At 48.0% G+C, this 24,492-nt stretch overlaps 20 non-coding genes across 20 annotated transcripts; all 20 read left to right on the forward strand.

Moving 5' to 3' along the window:
- Positions 1–947: 947 nt before the first annotated feature.
- TRNAL-UAG (transfer RNA leucine (anticodon UAG)) lies at positions 948–1,029 on the forward strand. The gene has a single exon. It is a non-coding gene; the product is annotated as a tRNA-Leu (tRNA).
- A 1,144-nt stretch (positions 1,030–2,173) lies between these two features.
- Positions 2,174–2,255, forward strand: TRNAL-UAG (transfer RNA leucine (anticodon UAG)). Its single transcript has one exon. It is a non-coding gene; the product is annotated as a tRNA-Leu (tRNA).
- A 1,144-nt stretch (positions 2,256–3,399) lies between these two features.
- Positions 3,400–3,481, forward strand: TRNAL-UAG (transfer RNA leucine (anticodon UAG)). Its single transcript has one exon. It is a non-coding gene; the product is annotated as a tRNA-Leu (tRNA).
- A 1,144-nt stretch (positions 3,482–4,625) lies between these two features.
- TRNAL-UAG (transfer RNA leucine (anticodon UAG)) lies at positions 4,626–4,707 on the forward strand. Its single transcript has one exon. It is a non-coding gene; the product is annotated as a tRNA-Leu (tRNA).
- A 1,144-nt stretch (positions 4,708–5,851) lies between these two features.
- Positions 5,852–5,933, forward strand: TRNAL-UAG (transfer RNA leucine (anticodon UAG)). Its single transcript has one exon. It is a non-coding gene; the product is annotated as a tRNA-Leu (tRNA).
- A 1,144-nt stretch (positions 5,934–7,077) lies between these two features.
- On the forward strand, positions 7,078–7,159 carry TRNAL-UAG (transfer RNA leucine (anticodon UAG)). Its single transcript has one exon. It is a non-coding gene; the product is annotated as a tRNA-Leu (tRNA).
- Positions 7,160–8,303: 1,144 nt separating this feature from the next.
- On the forward strand, positions 8,304–8,385 carry TRNAL-UAG (transfer RNA leucine (anticodon UAG)). Its single transcript has one exon. It is a non-coding gene; the product is annotated as a tRNA-Leu (tRNA).
- A 1,144-nt stretch (positions 8,386–9,529) lies between these two features.
- Positions 9,530–9,611, forward strand: TRNAL-UAG (transfer RNA leucine (anticodon UAG)). Its single transcript has one exon. It is a non-coding gene; the product is annotated as a tRNA-Leu (tRNA).
- Positions 9,612–10,755: 1,144 nt separating this feature from the next.
- TRNAL-UAG (transfer RNA leucine (anticodon UAG)) lies at positions 10,756–10,837 on the forward strand. The gene has a single exon. It is a non-coding gene; the product is annotated as a tRNA-Leu (tRNA).
- Positions 10,838–11,981: 1,144 nt separating this feature from the next.
- Positions 11,982–12,063, forward strand: TRNAL-UAG (transfer RNA leucine (anticodon UAG)). The gene has a single exon. It is a non-coding gene; the product is annotated as a tRNA-Leu (tRNA).
- A 1,144-nt stretch (positions 12,064–13,207) lies between these two features.
- On the forward strand, positions 13,208–13,289 carry TRNAL-UAG (transfer RNA leucine (anticodon UAG)). Its single transcript has one exon. It is a non-coding gene; the product is annotated as a tRNA-Leu (tRNA).
- A 1,144-nt stretch (positions 13,290–14,433) lies between these two features.
- Positions 14,434–14,515, forward strand: TRNAL-UAG (transfer RNA leucine (anticodon UAG)). Its single transcript has one exon. It is a non-coding gene; the product is annotated as a tRNA-Leu (tRNA).
- A 1,144-nt stretch (positions 14,516–15,659) lies between these two features.
- On the forward strand, positions 15,660–15,741 carry TRNAL-UAG (transfer RNA leucine (anticodon UAG)). The gene has a single exon. It is a non-coding gene; the product is annotated as a tRNA-Leu (tRNA).
- Positions 15,742–16,885: 1,144 nt separating this feature from the next.
- On the forward strand, positions 16,886–16,967 carry TRNAL-UAG (transfer RNA leucine (anticodon UAG)). Its single transcript has one exon. It is a non-coding gene; the product is annotated as a tRNA-Leu (tRNA).
- Positions 16,968–18,111: 1,144 nt separating this feature from the next.
- Positions 18,112–18,193, forward strand: TRNAL-UAG (transfer RNA leucine (anticodon UAG)). Its single transcript has one exon. It is a non-coding gene; the product is annotated as a tRNA-Leu (tRNA).
- A 1,144-nt stretch (positions 18,194–19,337) lies between these two features.
- Positions 19,338–19,419, forward strand: TRNAL-UAG (transfer RNA leucine (anticodon UAG)). Its single transcript has one exon. It is a non-coding gene; the product is annotated as a tRNA-Leu (tRNA).
- Positions 19,420–20,563: 1,144 nt separating this feature from the next.
- Positions 20,564–20,645, forward strand: TRNAL-UAG (transfer RNA leucine (anticodon UAG)). Its single transcript has one exon. It is a non-coding gene; the product is annotated as a tRNA-Leu (tRNA).
- A 1,144-nt stretch (positions 20,646–21,789) lies between these two features.
- On the forward strand, positions 21,790–21,871 carry TRNAL-UAG (transfer RNA leucine (anticodon UAG)). Its single transcript has one exon. It is a non-coding gene; the product is annotated as a tRNA-Leu (tRNA).
- A 1,144-nt stretch (positions 21,872–23,015) lies between these two features.
- On the forward strand, positions 23,016–23,097 carry TRNAL-UAG (transfer RNA leucine (anticodon UAG)). Its single transcript has one exon. It is a non-coding gene; the product is annotated as a tRNA-Leu (tRNA).
- A 1,144-nt stretch (positions 23,098–24,241) lies between these two features.
- TRNAL-UAG (transfer RNA leucine (anticodon UAG)) lies at positions 24,242–24,323 on the forward strand. Its single transcript has one exon. It is a non-coding gene; the product is annotated as a tRNA-Leu (tRNA).
- Positions 24,324–24,492: the final 169 nt, after the last annotated feature.

Raw genomic sequence — 24,492 nt, forward strand, 5'->3', positions numbered from 1 at the left:
GTCAATAAACACGTGCTTGGCAGGGCCACAAATCTGCCGACACGATGCCCTAATGAATGCACATCTCTTTGCCTTGGTAGTTGCTCCTTTTTGCAGCGCCTTTTCCTGCTGCATCACAAAAACTCAGTTCAAGACACTTGGCTCCATCCAGTGGAGCTCCTATGCCCAGCTTAGAAACCCCCAGGCACGAGATTGCAAGGTCCCTGGTAATTCTCCCACTCCTGGACACGTCGGAACCAAGTTTCGTATGCACTAGCAGCGAGAACAAAATCCCACATGTGAGGACAATAGGCGTCTTTCATTTAGGGCTAGTGTTAGGCTAAGAGTTTGCAGTAGCTCCTTGGGTCGAGTTAGGGGTCGAATGAGACAAAGCTAAGATTTGCGTTACGGCTGGGGTTGGTCCAGTAAGGATCCCACACACCATGGACCATCGGCGGAGGCCCCGGGTAGGCTTACACTGCGGGCTAATGGTGGACTTCTTTAAAAACGTGAGCACTAAATGGGGCGGGATGTTGACTGAAAGAATGCAGCTAGCTACAGAAATATGCAGAAATAAAGAAAAACACATCTCATTGCATGCCTTTAAAGAGCTTACTCTCCCTACCGGCAATGTTCCTGAACCTTCGCTTCCCAAACATTTTTAGAACCAAAAAAAACCTAGAAAAGATCTGACCTCCCTCACCGGGAATTGAACTCAGGACTGCTGGATGGAGGGGTGCTGACATTGACCACTAGGCTACCAGACTGCTGTTGAACAGAGCACTCCCGAAAGGTGACATTTCAATTTCAGGCTGACAAGTGTGCTTTATTGTTCAGTTCGGGCTTTGCACAGCCAGTGCTAGAATTCAATCCAAGTTCATGCTTTGCTTTGATTTTGAATTAATGGCCAAACCAGCCAATCCCTAAAAAAATACAGGTCTCAGAGGCTCTCGTTTCAGTACCAGCAGGGTAGCGTGGCCGAGCGGTCTAAGGCGCTGGATTTAGGCTCCAGTCTCTTTGGAGGCGTGGGTTCGAATCCCACCGCTGCCAATAGCTGTTTCTTTTTTATCTTCATGCCACGTGTACAGACAGGACAATTGGGAGCCAGGGAATGGCATGTGTTTATGAATTCTTGCTTTTCTGAACACCCAGACTGAAAGCACACATCTGACTCGTGTGCGTTTTCACCAAAAAAGGGTAAAGCATAAATCACTGTTCACTGAAAACGGACATGCGTTCACGATCCTGTCAATAAACACGTGCTTGGCAGGGCCACAAATCTGCCGACACGATGCCCTAATGAATGCACATCTCTTTGCCTTGGTAGTTGCTCCTTTTTGCAGCGCCTTTTCCTGCTGCATCACAAAAACTCAGTTCAAGACACTTGGCTCCATCCAGTGGAGCTCCTATGCCCAGCTTAGAAACCCCCAGGCACGAGATTGCAAGGTCCCTGGTAATTCTCCCACTCCTGGACACGTCGGAACCAAGTTTCGTATGCACTAGCAGCGAGAACAAAATCCCACATGTGAGGACAATAGGCGTCTTTCATTTAGGGCTAGTGTTAGGCTAAGAGTTTGCAGTAGCTCCTTGGGTCGAGTTAGGGGTCGAATGAGACAAAGCTAAGATTTGCGTTACGGCTGGGGTTGGTCCAGTAAGGATCCCACACACCATGGACCATCGGCGGAGGCCCCGGGTAGGCTTACACTGCGGGCTAATGGTGGACTTCTTTAAAAACGTGAGCACTAAATGGGGCGGGATGTTGACTGAAAGAATGCAGCTAGCTACAGAAATATGCAGAAATAAAGAAAAACACATCTCATTGCATGCCTTTAAAGAGCTTACTCTCCCTACCGGCAATGTTCCTGAACCTTCGCTTCCCAAACATTTTTAGAACCAAAAAAAACCTAGAAAAGATCTGACCTCCCTCACCGGGAATTGAACTCAAGACTGCTGGATGGAGGGGTGCTGACATTGACCACTAGGCTACCAGACTGCTGTTGAACAGAGCACTCCCGAAAGGTGACATTTCAATTTCAGGCTGACAAGTGTGCTTTATTGTTCAGTTCGGGCTTTGCAGAGCCAGTGCTAGAATTCAATCCAAGTTCATGCTTTGCTTTGATTTTGAATTAATGGCCAAACCAGCCAATCCCTAAAAAAATACAGGTCTCAGAGGCTCTCGTTTCAGTACCAGCAGGGTAGCGTGGCCGAGCGGTCTAAGGCGCTGGATTTAGGCTCCAGTCTCTTTGGAGGCGTGGGTTCGAATCCCACCGCTGCCAATAGCTGTTTCTTTTTTATCTTCATGCCACGTGTACAGACAGGACAATTGGGAGCCAGGGAATGGCATGTGTTTATGAATTCTTGCTTTTCTGAACACCCAGACTGAAAGCACACATCTGACTCGTGTGCGTTTTCACCAAAAAAGGGTAAAGCATAAATCACTGTTCACTGAAAACGGACATGCGTTCACGATCCTGTCAATAAACACGTGCTTGGCAGGGCCACAAATCTGCCGACACGATGCCCTAATGAATGCACATCTCTTTGCCTTGGTAGTTGCTCCTTTTTGCAGCGCCTTTTCCTGCTGCATCACAAAAACTCAGTTCAAGACACTTGGCTCCATCCAGTGGAGCTCCTATGCCCAGCTTAGAAACCCCCAGGCACGAGATTGCAAGGTCCCTGGTAATTCTCCCACTCCTGGACACGTCGGAACCAAGTTTCGTATGCACTAGCAGCGAGAACAAAATCCCACATGTGAGGACAATAGGCGTCTTTCATTTAGGGCTAGTGTTAGGCTAAGAGTTTGCAGTAGCTCCTTGGGTCGAGTTAGGGGTCGAATGAGACAAAGCTAAGATTTGCGTTACGGCTGGGGTTGGTCCAGTAAGGATCCCACACACCATGGACCATCGGCGGAGGCCCCGGGTAGGCTTACACTGCGGGCTAATGGTGGACTTCTTTAAAAACGTGAGCACTAAATGGGGCGGGATGTTGACTGAAAGAATGCAGCTAGCTACAGAAATATGCAGAAATAAAGAAAAACACATCTCATTGCATGCCTTTAAAGAGCTTACTCTCCCTACCGGCAATGTTCCTGAACCTTCGCTTCCCAAACATTTTTAGAACCAAAAAAAACCTAGAAAAGATCTGACCTCCCTCACCGGGAATTGAACTCAAGACTGCTGGATGGAGGGGTGCTGACATTGACCACTAGGCTACCAGACTGCTGTTGAACAGAGCACTCCCGAAAGGTGACATTTCAATTTCAGGCTGACAAGTGTGCTTTATTGTTCAGTTCGGGCTTTGCACAGCCAGTGCTAGAATTCAATCCAAGTTCATGCTTTGCTTTGATTTTGAATTAATGGCCAAACCAGCCAATCCCTAAAAAAATACAGGTCTCAGAGGCTCTCGTTTCAGTACCAGCAGGGTAGCGTGGCCGAGCGGTCTAAGGCGCTGGATTTAGGCTCCAGTCTCTTTGGAGGCGTGGGTTCGAATCCCACCGCTGCCAATAGCTGTTTCTTTTTTATCTTCATGCCACGTGTACAGACAGGACAATTGGGAGCCAGGGAATGGCATGTGTTTATGAATTCTTGCTTTTCTGAACACCCAGACTGAAAGCACACATCTGACTCGTGTGCGTTTTCACCAAAAAAGGGTAAAGCATAAATCACTGTTCACTGAAAACGGACATGCGTTCACGATCCTGTCAATAAACACGTGCTTGGCAGGGCCACAAATCTGCCGACACGATGCCCTAATGAATGCACATCTCTTTGCCTTGGTAGTTGCTCCTTTTTGCAGCGCCTTTTCCTGCTGCATCACAAAAACTCAGTTCAAGACACTTGGCTCCATCCAGTGGAGCTCCTATGCCCAGCTTAGAAACCCCCAGGCACGAGATTGCAAGGTCCCTGGTAATTCTCCCACTCCTGGACACGTCGGAACCAAGTTTCGTATGCACTAGCAGCGAGAACAAAATCCCACATGTGAGGACAATAGGCGTCTTTCATTTAGGGCTAGTGTTAGGCTAAGAGTTTGCAGTAGCTCCTTGGGTCGAGTTAGGGGTCGAATGAGACAAAGCTAAGATTTGCGTTACGGCTGGGGTTGGTCCAGTAAGGATCCCACACACCATGGACCATCGGCGGAGGCCCCGGGTAGGCTTACACTGCGGGCTAATGGTGGACTTCTTTAAAAACGTGAGCACTAAATGGGGCGGGATGTTGACTGAAAGAATGCAGCTAGCTACAGAAATATGCAGAAATAAAGAAAAACACATCTCATTGCATGCCTTTAAAGAGCTTACTCTCCCTACCGGCAATGTTCCTGAACCTTCGCTTCCCAAACATTTTTAGAACCAAAAAAAACCTAGAAAAGATCTGACCTCCCTCACCGGGAATTGAACTCAGGACTGCTGGATGGAGGGGTGCTGACATTGACCACTAGGCTACCAGACTGCTGTTGAACAGAGCACTCCCGAAAGGTGACATTTCAATTTCAGGCTGACAAGTGTGCTTTATTGTTCAGTTCGGGCTTTGCACAGCCAGTGCTAGAATTCAATCCAAGTTCATGCTTTGCTTTGATTTTGAATTAATGGCCAAACCAGCCAATCCCTAAAAAAATACAGGTCTCAGAGGCTCTCGTTTCAGTACCAGCAGGGTAGCGTGGCCGAGCGGTCTAAGGCGCTGGATTTAGGCTCCAGTCTCTTTGGAGGCGTGGGTTCGAATCCCACCGCTGCCAATAGCTGTTTCTTTTTTATCTTCATGCCACGTGTACAGACAGGACAATTGGGAGCCAGGGAATGGCATGTGTTTATGAATTCTTGCTTTTCTGAACACCCAGACTGAAAGCACACATCTGACTCGTGTGCGTTTTCACCAAAAAAGGGTAAAGCATAAATCACTGTTCACTGAAAACGGACATGCGTTCACGATCCTGTCAATAAACACGTGCTTGGCAGGGCCACAAATCTGCCGACACGATGCCCTAATGAATGCACATCTCTTTGCCTTGGTAGTTGCTCCTTTTTGCAGCGCCTTTTCCTGCTGCATCACAAAAACTCAGTTCAAGACACTTGGCTCCATCCAGTGGAGCTCCTATGCCCAGCTTAGAAACCCCCAGGCACGAGATTGCAAGGTCCCTGGTAATTCTCCCACTCCTGGACACGTCGGAACCAAGTTTCGTATGCACTAGCAGCGAGAACAAAATCCCACATGTGAGGACAATAGGCGTCTTTCATTTAGGGCTAGTGTTAGGCTAAGAGTTTGCAGTAGCTCCTTGGGTCGAGTTAGGGGTCGAATGAGACAAAGCTAAGATTTGCGTTACGGCTGGGGTTGGTCCAGTAAGGATCCCACACACCATGGACCATCGGCGGAGGCCCCGGGTAGGCTTACACTGCGGGCTAATGGTGGACTTCTTTAAAAACGTGAGCACTAAATGGGGCGGGATGTTGACTGAAAGAATGCAGCTAGCTACAGAAATATGCAGAAATAAAGAAAAACACATCTCATTGCATGCCTTTAAAGAGCTTACTCTCCCTACCGGCAATGTTCCTGAACCTTCGCTTCCCAAACATTTTTAGAACCAAAAAAAACCTAGAAAAGATCTGACCTCCCTCACCGGGAATTGAACTCAAGACTGCTGGATGGAGGGGTGCTGACATTGACCACTAGGCTACCAGACTGCTGTTGAACAGAGCACTCCCGAAAGGTGACATTTCAATTTCAGGCTGACAAGTGTGCTTTATTGTTCAGTTCGGGCTTTGCAGAGCCAGTGCTAGAATTCAATCCAAGTTCATGCTTTGCTTTGATTTTGAATTAATGGCCAAACCAGCCAATCCCTAAAAAAATACAGGTCTCAGAGGCTCTCGTTTCAGTACCAGCAGGGTAGCGTGGCCGAGCGGTCTAAGGCGCTGGATTTAGGCTCCAGTCTCTTTGGAGGCGTGGGTTCGAATCCCACCGCTGCCAATAGCTGTTTCTTTTTTATCTTCATGCCACGTGTACAGACAGGACAATTGGGAGCCAGGGAATGGCATGTGTTTATGAATTCTTGCTTTTCTGAACACCCAGACTGAAAGCACACATCTGACTCGTGTGCGTTTTCACCAAAAAAGGGTAAAGCATAAATCACTGTTCACTGAAAACGGACATGCGTTCACGATCCTGTCAATAAACACGTGCTTGGCAGGGCCACAAATCTGCCGACACGATGCCCTAATGAATGCACATCTCTTTGCCTTGGTAGTTGCTCCTTTTTGCAGCGCCTTTTCCTGCTGCATCACAAAAACTCAGTTCAAGACACTTGGCTCCATCCAGTGGAGCTCCTATGCCCAGCTTAGAAACCCCCAGGCACGAGATTGCAAGGTCCCTGGTAATTCTCCCACTCCTGGACACGTCGGAACCAAGTTTCGTATGCACTAGCAGCGAGAACAAAATCCCACATGTGAGGACAATAGGCGTCTTTCATTTAGGGCTAGTGTTAGGCTAAGAGTTTGCAGTAGCTCCTTGGGTCGAGTTAGGGGTCGAATGAGACAAAGCTAAGATTTGCGTTACGGCTGGGGTTGGTCCAGTAAGGATCCCACACACCATGGACCATCGGCGGAGGCCCCGGGTAGGCTTACACTGCGGGCTAATGGTGGACTTCTTTAAAAACGTGAGCACTAAATGGGGCGGGATGTTGACTGAAAGAATGCAGCTAGCTACAGAAATATGCAGAAATAAAGAAAAACACATCTCATTGCATGCCTTTAAAGAGCTTACTCTCCCTACCGGCAATGTTCCTGAACCTTCGCTTCCCAAACATTTTTAGAACCAAAAAAAACCTAGAAAAGATCTGACCTCCCTCACCGGGAATTGAACTCAAGACTGCTGGATGGAGGGGTGCTGACATTGACCACTAGGCTACCAGACTGCTGTTGAACAGAGCACTCCCGAAAGGTGACATTTCAATTTCAGGCTGACAAGTGTGCTTTATTGTTCAGTTCGGGCTTTGCACAGCCAGTGCTAGAATTCAATCCAAGTTCATGCTTTGCTTTGATTTTGAATTAATGGCCAAACCAGCCAATCCCTAAAAAAATACAGGTCTCAGAGGCTCTCGTTTCAGTACCAGCAGGGTAGCGTGGCCGAGCGGTCTAAGGCGCTGGATTTAGGCTCCAGTCTCTTTGGAGGCGTGGGTTCGAATCCCACCGCTGCCAATAGCTGTTTCTTTTTTATCTTCATGCCACGTGTACAGACAGGACAATTGGGAGCCAGGGAATGGCATGTGTTTATGAATTCTTGCTTTTCTGAACACCCAGACTGAAAGCACACATCTGACTCGTGTGCGTTTTCACCAAAAAAGGGTAAAGCATAAATCACTGTTCACTGAAAACGGACATGCGTTCACGATCCTGTCAATAAACACGTGCTTGGCAGGGCCACAAATCTGCCGACACGATGCCCTAATGAATGCACATCTCTTTGCCTTGGTAGTTGCTCCTTTTTGCAGCGCCTTTTCCTGCTGCATCACAAAAACTCAGTTCAAGACACTTGGCTCCATCCAGTGGAGCTCCTATGCCCAGCTTAGAAACCCCCAGGCACGAGATTGCAAGGTCCCTGGTAATTCTCCCACTCCTGGACACGTCGGAACCAAGTTTCGTATGCACTAGCAGCGAGAACAAAATCCCACATGTGAGGACAATAGGCGTCTTTCATTTAGGGCTAGTGTTAGGCTAAGAGTTTGCAGTAGCTCCTTGGGTCGAGTTAGGGGTCGAATGAGACAAAGCTAAGATTTGCGTTACGGCTGGGGTTGGTCCAGTAAGGATCCCACACACCATGGACCATCGGCGGAGGCCCCGGGTAGGCTTACACTGCGGGCTAATGGTGGACTTCTTTAAAAACGTGAGCACTAAATGGGGCGGGATGTTGACTGAAAGAATGCAGCTAGCTACAGAAATATGCAGAAATAAAGAAAAACACATCTCATTGCATGCCTTTAAAGAGCTTACTCTCCCTACCGGCAATGTTCCTGAACCTTCGCTTCCCAAACATTTTTAGAACCAAAAAAAACCTAGAAAAGATCTGACCTCCCTCACCGGGAATTGAACTCAAGACTGCTGGATGGAGGGGTGCTGACATTGACCACTAGGCTACCAGACTGCTGTCGAACAGAACACTCCCGAAAGGTGACATTTCAATTTCAGGCTGACAAGTGTGCTTTATTGTTCAGTTCGGGCTTTGCACAGCCAGTGCTAGAATTCAATCCAAGTTCATGCTTTGCTTTGATTTTGAATTAATGGCCAAACCAGCCAATCCCTAAAAAAATACAGGTCTCAGAGGCTCTCGTTTCAGTACCAGCAGGGTAGCGTGGCCGAGCGGTCTAAGGCGCTGGATTTAGGCTCCAGTCTCTTTGGAGGCGTGGGTTCGAATCCCACCGCTGCCAATAGCTGTTTCTTTTTTATCTTCATGCCACGTGTACAGACAGGACAATTGGGAGCCAGGGAATGGCATGTGTTTATGAATTCTTGCTTTTCTGAACACCCAGACTGAAAGCACACATCTGACTCGTGTGCGTTTTCACCAAAAAAGGGTAAAGCATAAATCACTGTTCACTGAAAACGGACATGCGTTCACGATCCTGTCAATAAACACGTGCTTGGCAGGGCCACAAATCTGCCGACACGATGCCCTAATGAATGCACATCTCTTTGCCTTGGTAGTTGCTCCTTTTTGCAGCGCCTTTTCCTGCTGCATCACAAAAACTCAGTTCAAGACACTTGGCTCCATCCAGTGGAGCTCCTATGCCCAGCTTAGAAACCCCCAGGCACGAGATTGCAAGGTCCCTGGTAATTCTCCCACTCCTGGACACGTCGGAACCAAGTTTCGTATGCACTAGCAGCGAGAACAAAATCCCACATGTGAGGACAATAGGCGTCTTTCATTTAGGGCTAGTGTTAGGCTAAGAGTTTGCAGTAGCTCCTTGGGTCGAGTTAGGGGTCGAATGAGACAAAGCTAAGATTTGCGTTACGGCTGGGGTTGGTCCAGTAAGGATCCCACACACCATGGACCATCGGCGGAGGCCCCGGGTAGGCTTACACTGCGGGCTAATGGTGGACTTCTTTAAAAACGTGAGCACTAAATGGGGCGGGATGTTGACTGAAAGAATGCAGCTAGCTACAGAAATATGCAGAAATAAAGAAAAACACATCTCATTGCATGCCTTTAAAGAGCTTACTCTCCCTACCGGCAATGTTCCTGAACCTTCGCTTCCCAAACATTTTTAGAACCAAAAAAAACCTAGAAAAGATCTGACCTCCCTCACCGGGAATTGAACTCAAGACTGCTGGATGGAGGGGTGCTGACATTGACCACTAGGCTACCAGACTGCTGTTGAACAGAGCACTCCCGAAAGGTGACATTTCAATTTCAGGCTGACAAGTGTGCTTTATTGTTCAGTTCGGGCTTTGCACAGCCAGTGCTAGAATTCAATCCAAGTTCATGCTTTGCTTTGATTTTGAATTAATGGCCAAACCAGCCAATCCCTAAAAAAATACAGGTCTCAGAGGCTCTCGTTTCAGTACCAGCAGGGTAGCGTGGCCGAGCGGTCTAAGGCGCTGGATTTAGGCTCCAGTCTCTTTGGAGGCGTGGGTTCGAATCCCACCGCTGCCAATAGCTGTTTCTTTTTTATCTTCATGCCACGTGTACAGACAGGACAATTGGGAGCCAGGGAATGGCATGTGTTTATGAATTCTTGCTTTTCTGAACACCCAGACTGAAAGCACACATCTGACTCGTGTGCGTTTTCACCAAAAAAGGGTAAAGCATAAATCACTGTTCACTGAAAACGGACATGCGTTCACGATCCTGTCAATAAACACGTGCTTGGCAGGGCCACAAATCTGCCGACACGATGCCCTAATGAATGCACATCTCTTTGCCTTGGTAGTTGCTCCTTTTTGCAGCGCCTTTTCCTGCTGCATCACAAAAACTCAGTTCAAGACACTTGGCTCCATCCAGTGGAGCTCCTATGCCCAGCTTAGAAACCCCCAGGCACGAGATTGCAAGGTCCCTGGTAATTCTCCCACTCCTGGACACGTCGGAACCAAGTTTCGTATGCACTAGCAGCGAGAACAAAATCCCACATGTGAGGACAATAGGCGTCTTTCATTTAGGGCTAGTGTTAGGCTAAGAGTTTGCAGTAGCTCCTTGGGTCGAGTTAGGGGTCGAATGAGACAAAGCTAAGATTTGCGTTACGGCTGGGGTTGGTCCAGTAAGGATCCCACACACCATGGACCATCGGCGGAGGCCCCGGGTAGGCTTACACTGCGGGCTAATGGTGGACTTCTTTAAAAACGTGAGCACTAAATGGGGCGGGATGTTGACTGAAAGAATGCAGCTAGCTACAGAAATATGCAGAAATAAAGAAAAACACATCTCATTGCATGCCTTTAAAGAGCTTACTCTCCCTACCGGCAATGTTCCTGAACCTTCGCTTCCCAAACATTTTTAGAACCAAAAAAAACCTAGAAAAGATCTGACCTCCCTCACCGGGAATTGAACTCAAGACTGCTGGATGGAGGGGTGCTGACATTGACCACTAGGCTACCAGACTGCTGTTGAACAGAGCACTCCCGAAAGGTGACATTTCAATTTCAGGCTGACAAGTGTGCTTTATTGTTCAGTACGGGCTTTGCACAGCCAGTGCTAGAATTCAATCCAAGTTCATGCTTTGCTTTGATTTTGAATTAATGGCCAAACCAGCCAATCCCTAAAAAAATACAGGTCTCAGAGGCTCTCGTTTCAGTACCAGCAGGGTAGCGTGGCCGAGCGGTCTAAGGCGCTGGATTTAGGCTCCAGTCTCTTTGGAGGCGTGGGTTCGAATCCCACCGCTGCCAATAGCTGTTTCTTTTTTATCTTCATGCCACGTGTACAGACAGGACAATTGGGAGCCAGGGAATGGCATGTGTTTATGAATTCTTGCTTTTCTGAACACCCAGACTGAAAGCACACATCTGACTCGTGTGCGTTTTCACCAAAAAAGGGTAAAGCATAAATCACTGTTCACTGAAAACGGACATGCGTTCACGATCCTGTCAATAAACACGTGCTTGGCAGGGCCACAAATCTGCCGACACGATGCCCTAATGAATGCACATCTCTTTGCCTTGGTAGTTGCTCCTTTTTGCAGCGCCTTTTCCTGCTGCATCACAAAAACTCAGTTCAAGACACTTGGCTCCATCCAGTGGAGCTCCTATGCCCAGCTTAGAAACCCCCAGGCACGAGATTGCAAGGTCCCTGGTAATTCTCCCACTCCTGGACACGTCGGAACCAAGTTTCGTATGCACTAGCAGCGAGAACAAAATCCCACATGTGAGGACAATAGGCGTCTTTCATTTAGGGCTAGTGTTAGGCTAAGAGTTTGCAGTAGCTCCTTGGGTCGAGTTAGGGGTCGAATGAGACAAAGCTAAGATTTGCGTTACGGCTGGGGTTGGTCCAGTAAGGATCCCACACACCATGGACCATCGGCGGAGGCCCCGGGTAGGCTTACACTGCGGGCTAATGGTGGACTTCTTTAAAAACGTGAGCACTAAATGGGGCGGGATGTTGACTGAAAGAATGCAGCTAGCTACAGAAATATGCAGAAATAAAGAAAAACACATCTCATTGCATGCCTTTAAAGAGCTTACTCTCCCTACCGGCAATGTTCCTGAACCTTCGCTTCCCAAACATTTTTAGAACCAAAAAAAACCTAGAAAAGATCTGACCTCCCTCACCGGGAATTGAACTCAAGACTGCTGGATGGAGGGGTGCTGACATTGACCACTAGGCTACCAGACTGCTGTTGAACAGAGCACTCCCGAAAGGTGACATTTCAATTTCAGGCTGACAAGTGTGCTTTATTGTTCAGTTCGGGCTTTGCACAGCCAGTGCTAGAATTCAATCCAAGTTCATGCTTTGCTTTGATTTTGAATTAATGGCCAAACCAGCCAATCCCTAAAAAAATACAGGTCTCAGAGGCTCTCGTTTCAGTACCAGCAGGGTAGCGTGGCCGAGCGGTCTAAGGCGCTGGATTTAGGCTCCAGTCTCTTTGGAGGCGTGGGTTCGAATCCCACCGCTGCCAATAGCTGTTTCTTTTTTATCTTCATGCCACGTGTACAGACAGGACAATTGGGAGCCAGGGAATGGCATGTGTTTATGAATTCTTGCTTTTCTGAACACCCAGACTGAAAGCACACATCTGACTCGTGTGCGTTTTCACCAAAAAAGGGTAAAGCATAAATCACTGTTCACTGAAAACGGACATGCGTTCACGATCCTGTCAATAAACACGTGCTTGGCAGGGCCACAAATCTGCCGACACGATGCCCTAATGAATGCACATCTCTTTGCCTTGGTAGTTGCTCCTTTTTGCAGCGCCTTTTCCTGCTGCATCACAAAAACTCAGTTCAAGACACTTGGCTCCATCCAGTGGAGCTCCTATGCCCAGCTTAGAAACCCCCAGGCACGAGATTGCAAGGTCCCTGGTAATTCTCCCACTCCTGGACACGTCGGAACCAAGTTTCGTATGCACTAGCAGCGAGAACAAAATCCCACATGTGAGGACAATAGGCGTCTTTCATTTAGGGCTAGTGTTAGGCTAAGAGTTTGCAGTAGCTCCTTGGGTCGAGTTAGGGGTCGAATGAGACAAAGCTAAGATTTGCGTTACGGCTGGGGTTGGTCCAGTAAGGATCCCACACACCATGGACCATCGGCGGAGGCCCCGGGTAGGCTTACACTGCGGGCTAATGGTGGACTTCTTTAAAAACGTGAGCACTAAATGGGGCGGGATGTTGACTGAAAGAATGCAGCTAGCTACAGAAATATGCAGAAATAAAGAAAAACACATCTCATTGCATGCCTTTAAAGAGCTTACTCTCCCTACCGGCAATGTTCCTGAACCTTCGCTTCCCAAACATTTTTAGAACCAAAAAAAACCTAGAAAAGATCTGACCTCCCTCACCGGGAATTGAACTCAAGACTGCTGGATGGAGGGGTGCTGACATTGACCACTAGGCTACCAGACTGCTGTTGAACAGAGCACTCCCGAAAGGTGACATTTCAATTTCAGGCTGACAAGTGTGCTTTATTGTTCAGTTCGGGCTTTGCACAGCCAGTGCTAGAATTCAATCCAAGTTCATGCTTTGCTTTGATTTTGAATTAATGGCCAAACCAGCCAATCCCTAAAAAAATACAGGTCTCAGAGGCTCTCGTTTCAGTACCAGCAGGGTAGCGTGGCCGAGCGGTCTAAGGCGCTGGATTTAGGCTCCAGTCTCTTTGGAGGCGTGGGTTCGAATCCCACCGCTGCCAATAGCTGTTTCTTTTTTATCTTCATGCCACGTGTACAGACAGGACAATTGGGAGCCAGGGAATGGCATGTGTTTATGAATTCTTGCTTTTCTGAACACCCAGACTGAAAGCACACATCTGACTCGTGTGCGTTTTCACCAAAAAAGGGTAAAGCATAAATCACTGTTCACTGAAAACGGACATGCGTTCACGATCCTGTCAATAAACACGTGCTTGGCAGGGCCACAAATCTGCCGACACGATGCCCTAATGAATGCACATCTCTTTGCCTTGGTAGTTGCTCCTTTTTGCAGCGCCTTTTCCTGCTGCATCACAAAAACTCAGTTCAAGACACTTGGCTCCATCCAGTGGAGCTCCTATGCCCAGCTTAGAAACCCCCAGGCACGAGATTGCAAGGTCCCTGGTAATTCTCCCACTCCTGGACACGTCGGAACCAAGTTTCGTATGCACTAGCAGCGAGAACAAAATCCCACATGTGAGGACAATAGGCGTCTTTCATTTAGGGCTAGTGTTAGGCTAAGAGTTTGCAGTAGCTCCTTGGGTCGAGTTAGGGGTCGAATGAGACAAAGCTAAGATTTGCGTTACGGCTGGGGTTGGTCCAGTAAGGATCCCACACACCATGGACCATCGGCGGAGGCCCCGGGTAGGCTTACACTGCGGGCTAATGGTGGACTTCTTTAAAAACGTGAGCACTAAATGGGGCGGGATGTTGACTGAAAGAATGCAGCTAGCTACAGAAATATGCAGAAATAAAGAAAAACACATCTCATTGCATGCCTTTAAAGAGCTTACTCTCCCTACCGGCAATGTTCCTGAACCTTCGCTTCCCAAACATTTTTAGAACCAAAAAAAACCTAGAAAAGATCTGACCTCCCTCACCGGGAATTGAACTCAAGACTGCTGGATGGAGGGGTGCTGACATTGACCACTAGGCTACCAGACTGCTGTCGAACAGAGCACTCCCGAAAGGTGACATTTCAATTTCAGGCTGACAAGTGTGCTTTATTGTTCAGTACGGGCTTTGCACAGCCAGTGCTAGAATTCAATCCAAGTTCATGCTTTGCTTTGATTTTGAATTAATGGCCAAACCAGCCAATCCCTAAAAAAATACAGGTCTCAGAGGCTCTCGTTTCAGTACCAGCAGGGTAGCGTGGCCGAGCGGTCTAAGGCGCTGGATTTAGGCTCCAGTCTCTTTGGAGGCGTGGGTTCGAATCCCACCGCTGCCAATAGCTGTTTCTTTTTTATCTTCATGCCACGTGTACAGACAGGACAATTGGGAGCCAGGGAATGGCATGTGTTTATGAATTCTTGCTTTTCTGAACACCCAGACTGAAAGCACACATCTGACTCGTGTGCGTTTTCACCAAAAAAGGGTAAAGCATAAATCACTGTTCACTGAAAACGGACATGCGTTCACGATCCTGTCAATAAACACGTGCTTGGCAGGGCCACAAATCTGCCGACACGATGCCCTAATGAATGCACATCTCTTTGCCTTGGTAGTTGCTCCTTTTTGCAGCGCCTTTTCCTGCTGCATCACAAAAACTCAGTTCAAGACACTTGGCTCCATCCAGTGGAGCTCCTATGCCCAGCTTAGAAACCCCCAGGCACGAGATTGCAAGGTCCCTGGTAATTCTCCCACTCCTGGACACGTCGGAACCAAGTTTCGTATGCACTAGCAGCGAGAACAAAATCCCACATGTGAGGACAATAGGCGTCTTTCATTTAGGGCTAGTGTTAGGCTAAGAGTTTGCAGTAGCTCCTTGGGTCGAGTTAGGGGTCGAATGAGACAAAGCTAAGATTTGCGTTACGGCTGGGGTTGGTCCAGTAAGGATCCCACACACCATGGACCATCGGCGGAGGCCCCGGGTAGGCTTACACTGCGGGCTAATGGTGGACTTCTTTAAAAACGTGAGCACTAAATGGGGCGGGATGTTGACTGAAAGAATGCAGCTAGCTACAGAAATATGCAGAAATAAAGAAAAACACATCTCATTGCATGCCTTTAAAGAGCTTACTCTCCCTACCGGCAATGTTCCTGAACCTTCGCTTCCCAAACATTTTTAGAACCAAAAAAAACCTAGAAAAGATCTGACCTCCCTCACCGGGAATTGAACTCAAGACTGCTGGATGGAGGGGTGCTGACATTGACCACTAGGCTACCAGACTGCTGTTGAACAGAGCACTCCCGAAAGGTGACATTTCAATTTCAGGCTGACAAGTGTGCTTTATTGTTCAGTTCGGGCTTTGCACAGCCAGTGCTAGAATTCAATCCAAGTTCATGCTTTGCTTTGATTTTGAATTAATGGCCAAACCAGCCAATCCCTAAAAAAATACAGGTCTCAGAGGCTCTCGTTTCAGTACCAGCAGGGTAGCGTGGCCGAGCGGTCTAAGGCGCTGGATTTAGGCTCCAGTCTCTTTGGAGGCGTGGGTTCGAATCCCACCGCTGCCAATAGCTGTTTCTTTTTTATCTTCATGCCACGTGTACAGACAGGACAATTGGGAGCCAGGGAATGGCATGTGTTTATGAATTCTTGCTTTTCTGAACACCCAGACTGAAAGCACACATCTGACTCGTGTGCGTTTTCACCAAAAAAGGGTAAAGCATAAATCACTGTTCACTGAAAACGGACATGCGTTCACGATCCTGTCAATAAACACGTGCTTGGCAGGGCCACAAATCTGCCGACACGATGCCCTAATGAATGCACATCTCTTTGCCTTGGTAGTTGCTCCTTTTTGCAGCGCCTTTTCCTGCTGCATCACAAAAACTCAGTTCAAGACACTTGGCTCCATCCAGTGGAGCTCCTATGCCCAGCTTAGAAACCCCCAGGCACGAGATTGCAAGGTCCCTGGTAATTCTCCCACTCCTGGACACGTCGGAACCAAGTTTCGTATGCACTAGCAGCGAGAACAAAATCCCACATGTGAGGACAATAGGCGTCTTTCATTTAGGGCTAGTGTTAGGCTAAGAGTTTGCAGTAGCTCCTTGGGTCGAGTTAGGGGTCGAATGAGACAAAGCTAAGATTTGCGTTACGGCTGGGGTTGGTCCAGTAAGGATCCCACACACCATGGACCATCGGCGGAGGCCCCGGGTAGGCTTACACTGCGGGCTAATGGTGGACTTCTTTAAAAACGTGAGCACTAAATGGGGCGGGATGTTGACTGAAAGAATGCAGCTAGCTACAGAAATATGCAGAAATAAAGAAAAACACATCTCATTGCATGCCTTTAAAGAGCTTACTCTCCCTACCGGCAATGTTCCTGAACCTTCGCTTCCCAAACATTTTTAGAACCAAAAAAAACCTAGAAAAGATCTGACCTCCCTCACCGGGAATTGAACTCAAGACTGCTGGATGGAGGGGTGCTGACATTGACCACTAGGCTACCAGACTGCTGTTGAACAGAGCACTCCCGAAAGGTGACATTTCAATTTCAGGCTGACAAGTGTGCTTTATTGTTCAGTTCGGGCTTTGCACAGCCAGTGCTAGAATTCAATCCAAGTTCATGCTTTGCTTTGATTTTGAATTAATGGCCAAACCAGCCAATCCCTAAAAAAATACAGGTCTCAGAGGCTCTCGTTTCAGTACCAGCAGGGTAGCGTGGCCGAGCGGTCTAAGGCGCTGGATTTAGGTTCCAGTCTCTTTGGAGGCGTGGGTTCGAATCCCACCGCTGCCAATAGCTGTTTCTTTTTTATCTTCATGCCACGTGTACAGACAGGACAATTGGGAGCCAGGGAATGGCATGTGTTTATGAATTCTTGCTTTTCTGAACACCCAGACTGAAAGCACACATCTGACTCGTGTGCGTTTTCACCAAAAAAGGGTAAAGCATAAATCACTGTTCACTGAAAACGGACATGCGTTCACGATCCTGTCAATAAACACGTGCTTGGCAGGGCCACAAATCTGCCGACACGATGCCCTAATGAATGCACATCTCTTTGCCTTGGTAGTTGCTCCTTTTTGCAGCGCCTTTTCCTGCTGCATCACAAAAACTCAGTTCAAGACACTTGGCTCCATCCAGTGGAGCTCCTATGCCCAGCTTAGAAACCCCCAGGCACGAGATTGCAAGGTCCCTGGTAATTCTCCCACTCCTGGACACGTCGGAACCAAGTTTCGTATGCACTAGCAGCGAGAACAAAATCCCACATGTGAGGACAATAGGCGTCTTTCATTTAGGGCTAGTGTTAGGCTAAGAGTTTGCAGTAGCTCCTTGGGTCGAGTTAGGGGTCGAATGAGACAAAGCTAAGATTTGCGTTACGGCTGGGGTTGGTCCAGTAAGGATCCCACACACCATGGACCATCGGCGGAGGCCCCGGGTAGGCTTACACTGCGGGCTAATGGTGGACTTCTTTAAAAACGTGAGCACTAAATGGGGCGGGATGTTGACTGAAAGAATGCAGCTAGCTACAGAAATATGCAGAAATAAAGAAAAACACATCTCATTGCATGCCTTTAAAGAGCTTACTCTCCCTACCGGCAATGTTCCTGAACCTTCGCTTCCCAAACATTTTTAGAACCAAAAAAAACCTAGAAAAGATCTGACCTCCCTCACCGGGAATTGAACTCAAGACTGCTGGATGGAGGGGTGCTGACATTGACCACTAGGCTACCAGACTGCTGTTGAACAGAGCACTCCCGAAAGGTGACATTTCAATTTCAGGCTGACAAGTGTGCTTTATTGTTCAGTTCGGGCTTTGCACAGCCAGTGCTAGAATTCAATCCAAGTTCATGCTTTGCTTTGATTTTGAATTAATGGCCAAACCAGCCAATCCCTAAAAAAATACAGGTCTCAGAGGCTCTCGTTTCAGTACCAGCAGGGTAGCGTGGCCGAGCGGTCTAAGGCGCTGGATTTAGGCTCCAGTCTCTTTGGAGGCGTGGGTTCGAATCCCACCGCTGCCAATAGCTGTTTCTTTTTTATCTTCATGCCACGTGTACAGACAGGACAATTGGGAGCCAGGGAATGGCATGTGTTTATGAATTCTTGCTTTTCTGAACACCCAGACTGAAAGCACACATCTGACTCGTGTGCGTTTTCACCAAAAAAGGGTAAAGCATAAATCACTGTTCACTGAAAACGGACATGCGTTCACGATCCTGTCAATAAACACGTGCTTGGCAGGGCCACAAATCTGCCGACACGATGCCCTAATGAATGCACATCTCTTTGCCTTGGTAGTTGCTCCTTTTTGCAGCGCCTTTTCCTGCTGCATCACAAAAACTCAGTTCAAGACACTTGGCTCCATCCAGTGGAGCTCCTATGCCCAGCTTAGAAACCCCCAGGCACGAGATTGCAAGGTCCCTGGTAATTCTCCCACTCCTGGACACGTCGGAACCAAGTTTCGTATGCACTAGCAGCGAGAACAAAATCCCACATGTGAGGACAATAGGCGTCTTTCATTTAGGGCTAGTGTTAGGCTAAGAGTTTGCAGTAGCTCCTTGGGTCGAGTTAGGGGTCGAATGAGACAAAGCTAAGATTTGCGTTACGGCTGGGGTTGGTCCAGTAAGGATCCCACACACCATGGACCATCGGCGGAGGCCCCGGGTAGGCTTACACTGCGGGCTAATGGTGGACTTCTTTAAAAACGTGAGCACTAAATGGGGCGGGATGTTGACTGAAAGAATGCAGCTAGCTACAGAAATATGCAGAAATAAAGAAAAACACATCTCATTGCATGCCTTTAAAGAGCTTACTCTCCCTACCGGCAATGTTCCTGAACCTTCGCTTCCCAAACATTTTTAGAACCAAAAAAAACCTAGAAAAGATCTGACCTCCCTCACCGGGAATTGAACTCAAGACTGCTGGATGGAGGGGTGCTGACATTGACCACTAGGCTACCAGACTGCTGTTGAACAGAGCACTCCCGAAAGGTGACATTTCAATTTCAGGCTGACAAGTGTGCTTTATTGTTCAGTTCGGGCTTTGCACAGCCAGTGCTAGAATTCAATCCAAGTTCATGCTTTGCTTTGATTTTGAATTAATGGCCAAACCAGCCAATCCCTAAAAAAATACAGGTCTCAGAGGCTCTCGTTTCAGTACCAGCAGGGTAGCGTGGCCGAGCGGTCTAAGGCGCTGGATTTAGGCTCCAGTCTCTTTGGAGGCGTGGGTTCGAATCCCACCGCTGCCAATAGCTGTTTCTTTTTTATCTTCATGCCACGTGTACAGACAGGACAATTGGGAGCCAGGGAATGGCATGTGTTTATGAATTCTTGCTTTTCTGAACACCCAGACTGAAAGCACACATCTGACTCGTGTGCGTTTTCACCAAAAAAGGGTAAAGCATAAATCACTGTTCACTGAAAACGGACATGCGTTCACGATCCTGTCAATAAACACGTGCTTGGCAGGGCCACAAATCTGCCGACACGATGCCCTAATGAATGCACATCTCTTTGCCTTGGTAGTTGCTCCTTTTTGCAGCGCCTTTTCCTGCTGCATCACAAAAACTCAGTTCAAGACACTTGGCTCCATCCAGTGGAGCTCCTATGCCCAGCTTAGAAACCCCCAGGCACGAGATTGCAAGGTCCCTGGTAATTCTCCCACTCCTGGACACGTCGGAACCAAGTTTCGTATGCACTAGCAGCGAGAACAAAATCCCACATGTGAGGACAATAGGCGTCTTTCATTTAGGGCTAGTGTTAGGCTAAGAGTTTGCAGTAGCTCCTTGGGTCGAGTTAGGGGTCGAATGAGACAAAGCTAAGATTTGCGTTACGGCTGGGGTTGGTCCAGTAAGGATCCCACACACCATGGACCATCGGCGGAGGCCCCGGGTAGGCTTACACTGCGGGCTAATGGTGGACTTCTTTAAAAACGTGAGCACTAAATGGGGCGGGATGTTGACTGAAAGAATGCAGCTAGCTACAGAAATATGCAGAAATAAAGAAAAACACATCTCATTGCATGCCTTTAAAGAGCTTACTCTCCCTACCGGCAATGTTCCTGAACCTTCGCTTCCCAAACATTTTTAGAACCAAAAAAAACCTAGAAAAGATCTGACCTCCCTCACCGGGAATTGAACTCAGGACTGCTGGATGGAGGGGTGCTGACATTGACCACTAGGCTACCAGACTGCTGTTGAACAGAGCACTCCCGAAAGGTGACATTTCAATTTCAGGCTGACAAGTGTGCTTTATTGTTCAGTTCGGGCTTTGCACAGCCAGTGCTAGAATTCAATCCAAGTTCATGCTTTGCTTTGATTTTGAATTAATGGCCAAACCAGCCAATCCCTAAAAAAATACAGGTCTCAGAGGCTCTCGTTTCAGTACCAGCAGGGTAGCGTGGCCGAGCGGTCTAAGGCGCTGGATTTAGGCTCCAGTCTCTTTGGAGGCGTGGGTTCGAATCCCACCGCTGCCAATAGCTGTTTCTTTTTTATCTTCATGCCACGTGTACAGACAGGACAATTGGGAGCCAGGGAATGGCATGTGTTTATGAATTCTTGCTTTTCTGAACACCCAGACTGAAAGCACACATCTGACTCGTGTGCGTTTTCACCAAAAAAGGGTAAAGCATAAATCACTGTTCACTGAAAACGGACATGCGTTCACGATCCTGTCAATAAACACGTGCTTGGCAGGGCCACAAATCTGCCGACACGATGCCCTAATGAATGCACATCTCTTTGCCTTGGTAGTTGCTCCTTTTTGCAGCGCCTTTTCCTGCTGCATCACAAAAACTCAGTTCAAGACACTTGGCTCCATCCAGTGGAGCTCCTATGCCCAGCTTAGAAACCCCCAGGCACGAGATTGCAAGGTCCCTGGTAATTCTCCCACTCCTGGACACGTCGGAACCAAGTTTCGTATGCACTAGCAGCGAGAACAAAATCCCACATGTGAGGACAATAGGCGTCTTTCATTTAGGGCTAGTGTTAGGCTAAGAGTTTGCAGTAGCTCCTTGGGTCGAGTTAGGGGTCGAATGAGACAAAGCTAAGATTTGCGTTACGGCTGGGGTTGGTCCAGTAAGGATCCCACACACCATGGACCATCGGCGGAGGCCCCGGGTAGGCTTACACTGCGGGCTAATGGTGGACTTCTTTAAAAACGTGAGCACTAAATGGGGCGGGATGTTGACTGAAAGAATGCAGCTAGCTACAGAAATATGCAGAAATAAAGAAAAACACATCTCATTGCATGCCTTTAAAGAGCTTACTCTCCCTACCGGCAATGTTCCTGAACCTTCGCTTCCCAAACATTTTTAGAACCAAAAAAAACCTAGAAAAGATCTGACCTCCCTCACCGGGAATTGAACTCAAGACTGCTGGATGGAGGGGTGCTGACATTGACCACTAGGCTACCAGACTGCTGTTGAACAGAGCACTCCCGAAAGGTGACATTTCAATTTCAGGCTGACAAGTGTGCTTTATTGTTCAGTTCGGGCTTTGCAGAGCCAGTGCTAGAATTCAATCCAAGTTCATGCTTTGCTTTGATTTTGAATTAATGGCCAAACCAGCCAATCCCTAAAAAAATACAGGTCTCAGAGGCTCTCGTTTCAGTACCAGCAGGGTAGCGTGGCCGAGCGGTCTAAGGCGCTGGATTTAGGCTCCAGTCTCTTTGGAGGCGTGGGTTCGAATCCCACCGCTGCCAATAGCTGTTTCTTTTTTATCTTCATGCCACGTGTACAGACAGGACAATTGGGAGCCAGGGAATGGCATGTGTTTATGAATTCTTGCTTTTCTGAACACCCAGACTGAAAGCACACATCTGACTCGTGTGCGTTTTCACCAAAAAAGGGTAAAGCATAAATCACTGTTCACTGAAAACGGACATGCGTTCACGATCCTGTCAATAAACACGTGCTTGGCAGGGCCACAAATCTGCCGACACGATGCCCTAATGAATGCACATCTCTTTGCCTTGGTAGTTGCTCCTTTTTGCAGCGCCTTTTCCTGCTGCATCACAAAAACTCAGTTCAAGACACTTGGCTCCATCCAGTGGAGCTCCTATGCCCAGCTTAGAAACCCCCAGGCACGAGATTGCAAGGTCCCTGGTAATTCTCCCACTCCTGGACACGTCGGAACCAAGTTTCGTATGCACTAGCAGCGAGAACAAAATCCCACATGTGAGGACAATAGGCGTCTTTCATTTAGGGCTAGTGTTAGGCTAAGAGTTTGCAGTAGCTCCTTGGGTCGAGTTAGGGGTCGAATGAGACAAAGCTAAGATTTGCGTTACGGCTGGGGTTGGTCCAGTAAGGATCCCACACACCATGGACCATCGGCGGAGGCCCCGGGTAGGCTTACACTGCGGGCTAATGGTGGACTTCTTTAAAAACGTGAGCACTAAATGGGGCGGGATGTTGACTGAAAGAATGCAGCTAGCTACAGAAATATGCAGAAATAAAGAAAAACACATCTCATTGCATGCCTTTAAAGAGCTTACTCTCCCTACCGGCAATGTTCCTGAACCTTCGCTTCCCAAACATTTTTAGAACCAAAAAAAACCTAGAAAAGATCTGACCTCCCTCACCGGGAATTGAACTCAAGACTGCTGGATGGAGGGGTGCTGACATTGACCACTAGGCTACCAGACTGCTGTTGAACAGAGCACTCCCGAAAGGTGACATTTCAATTTCAGGCTGACAAGTGTGCTTTATTGTTCAGTTCGGGCTTTGCACAGCCAGTGCTAGAATTCAATCCAAGTTCATGCTTTGCTTTGATTTTGAATTAATGGCCAAACCAGCCAATCCCTAAAAAAATACAGGTCTCAGAGGCTCTCGTTTCAGTACCAGCAGGGTAGCGTGGCCGAGCGGTCTAAGGCGCTGGATTTAGGCTCCAGTCTCTTTGGAGGCGTGGGTTCGAATCCCACCGCTGCCAATAGCTGTTTCTTTTTTATCTTCATGCCACGTGTACAGACAGGACAATTGGGAGCCAGGGAATGGCATGTGTTTATGAATTCTTGCTTTTCTGAACACCCAGACTGAAAGCACACATCTGACTCGTGTGCGTTTTCACCAAAAAAGGGTAAAGCATAAATCACTGTTCACTGAAAACGGACATGCGTTCACGATCCTGTCAATAAACACGTGCTTGGCAGGGCCACAAATCTGCCGACACGATGCCCTAATGAATGCACATCTCTTTGCCTTGGTAGTTGCTCCTTTTTGCAGCGCCTTTTCCTGCTGCATCACAAAAACTCAGTTCAAGACACTTGGCTCCATCCAGTGGAGCTCCTATGCCCAGCTTAGAAACCCCCAGGCACGAGATTGCAAGGTCCCTGGTAATTCTCCCACTCCTGGACACGTCGGAACCAAGTTTCGTATGCACTAGCAGCGAGAACAAAATCCCACATGTGAGGACAATAGGCGTCTTTCATTTAGGGCTAGTGTTAGGCTAAGAGTTTGCAGTAGCTCCTTGGGTCGAGTTAGGGGTCGAATGAGACAAAGCTAAGATTTGCGTTACGGCTGGGGTTGGTCCAGTAAGGATCCCACACACCATGGACCATCGGCGGAGGCCCCGGGTAGGCTTACACTGCGGGCTAATGGTGGACTTCTTTAAAAACGTGAGCACTAAATGGGGCGGGATGTTGACTGAAAGAATGCAGCTAGCTACAGAAATATGCAGAAATAAAGAAAAACACATCTCATTGCATGCCTTTAAAGAGCTTACTCTCCCTACCGGCAATGTTCCTGAACCTTCGCTTCCCAAACATTTTTAGAACCAAAAAAAACCTAGAAAAGATCTGACCTCCCTCACCGGGAATTGAACTCAGGACTGCTGGATGGAGGGGTGCTGACATTGACCACTAGGCTACCAGACTGCTGTTGAACAGAGCACTCCCGAAAGGTGACATTTCAATTTCAGGCTGACAAGTGTGCTTTATTGTTCAGTTCGGGCTTTGCACAGCCAGTGCTAGAATTCAATCCAAGTTCATGCTTTGCTTTGATTTTGAATTAATGGCCAAACCAGCCAATCCCTAAAAAAATACAGGTCTCAGAGGCTCTCGTTTCAGTACCAGCAGGGTAGCGTGGCCGAGCGGTCTAAGGCGCTGGATTTAGGCTCCAGTCTCTTTGGAGGCGTGGGTTCGAATCCCACCGCTGCCAATAGCTGTTTCTTTTTTATCTTCATGCCACGTGTACAGACAGGACAATTGGGAGCCAGGGAATGGCATGTGTTTATGAATTCTTGCTTTTCTGAACACCCAGACTGAAAGCACACATCTGACTCGTGTGCGTTTTCACCAAAAAAGGGTAAAGCATAAATCACTGTTCA

Source organism: Ambystoma mexicanum, chromosome 1p (genome assembly GCF_040938575.1).
Source record: "Ambystoma mexicanum isolate Mex_15411 chromosome 1p, UKY_AmexF1_1, whole genome shotgun sequence".
Taxonomy (NCBI): Eukaryota; Metazoa; Chordata; class Amphibia; order Caudata; family Ambystomatidae; genus Ambystoma; species Ambystoma mexicanum.